Source organism: Aotus nancymaae, unplaced genomic scaffold, assembly GCF_030222135.1.
Source record: "Aotus nancymaae isolate 86718 unplaced genomic scaffold, 86718_ANA_hifiasm-v0.15.2.pri h1tg000049l, whole genome shotgun sequence".
Lineage (NCBI taxonomy): Eukaryota > Metazoa > Chordata > Mammalia > Primates > Aotidae > Aotus > Aotus nancymaae.
In genome coordinates this window covers 3,155,444-3,156,883 of record NW_026988463.1, presented here as the reverse complement: position 1 = coordinate 3,156,883, position 1,440 = coordinate 3,155,444, and the positions used below count along the sequence as shown (strand labels likewise).

Below are 1,440 nucleotides of genomic sequence, written 5' to 3'. Positions count from 1 at the left end.
GCCCAGCCCCTGTTGACCCATGGTCTCAGCTGAACTGTGTGGGCCCTTCTCCCCTGGCTGAACTTTCAAGCAGCGTGGCTACCTTGGTGTCTCCAACCCCAGCCTTGGGACTGTCTCCTGGGTGAGGGGGAAAAAACCTTGGATCTTGTGCTAAAGGAAGGGCATCCAGGTTCTCTATCCCAGTTTAGGGGTGAGCAGACAGACCTTCCTAGGGTGCAAAACCACTGGGACACTGACCCTGAGAGATGACACAGCAGCCATCACCTTGATGAATTTGGTAGTAGGTCCTGGAATCTCCCGTGGGGACAGGGATTGAGTCGAGACTGAATGAAAGTTTACCGTTGAGTTAGGGGCCAAGCATCAGAATCTGGATCACCTGTGATTATGCTGAATTCTGTGTACCAAGGATGGTAAAAGTTGCGCCCAACGTGGGGCTCGAACCCACGACCCTGAGATTAAGAGTCTCATGCTCTACCGACTGAGCTAGCCGGGCTCACAGGGTAGTGATGCTTCCCACACTAATATTCAGAATCTTCAAAGCAGATGCTGCAAAACAAAAACAAAAACAAAAACAAAAAATGGCCGAGACGATTCTAGTTCCGAGGAGGTGGTACAGGAGTGGCTACCCACAAAGCCAGCCTCTGGCATTCAGACAGCTGGGTGCACAGTCCCGTCCCTGCCAGGGTCTCTGGACATCTGGGACCTCACATCTGCCCCCACCCTCCCTTTCTCAACCAGCTGTGGGCAGAATGTGAATCCTTTAACTTCAAGCCCGAGTCTCCAGTCAGGTGGAATTTGTAGTCAGGAGGCATTAGCCATGGCTCCAGGCTGGGACCTCTCAGGGTGGTCCCGAGTGGGAGGCGGGGAGGCAAGGAACAACCTCTCTCCTGGGCTCAAGTGCGGATATGAAGGGGCCTGGGTCCACACTCTGCTGCCAATATAAATCCCAATCCCTGCTTAATATTAAGCCCAGCCTCTGTATAGCTCCAAGCTGTTTCAAATGACCCAAAGAGCTCACCTCTTCTCACGCCACCTCAGATCTGCGTGCAGGGTGGACGCAGCGGACCATGAAGTCCCAGTTGGGGGGCTCCTGGGTTTTCAGAGGTTTCTGTGATTAAAAAAAAAGAAAAGCAAGGTTTTCTTTGTTTGTTTTGTTTTTTTTAAGACGGAGTTTCGCTCTTGTTGCCCAGGCTGGAGTGCAATGTCGTGATTTTGGCTCACCTCAACCTCCACCACCCAGGTTCAAGCGATTCTCCTGCCTCAGCCTCCTGAGTAGCTGGGATTCCAGGCAAGCACTACCATGTCTGGCTAATTTTGTATTTTCAGTAGAGACGGAGTTTCTCTATGTGGTTAGACTGATCTTGAACTCCCAACCTCAGGTGATCTGCCTGCCTCGGCCTCCCAAAGGGCTGCGATTACAGGGCATGAACCATTGTGCCC

General features: G+C 52.2%; 1 non-coding gene across 1 annotated transcript; it reads right to left on the bottom strand.

Moving 5' to 3' along the window:
• Window positions 1–420: 420 nt before the first annotated feature.
• Window positions 421–493, bottom strand: TRNAK-CUU (transfer RNA lysine (anticodon CUU)). The gene has a single exon. It is a non-coding gene; the product is annotated as a tRNA-Lys (tRNA).
• Between the last annotated feature and the right edge of the window lie 947 nt (window positions 494–1,440).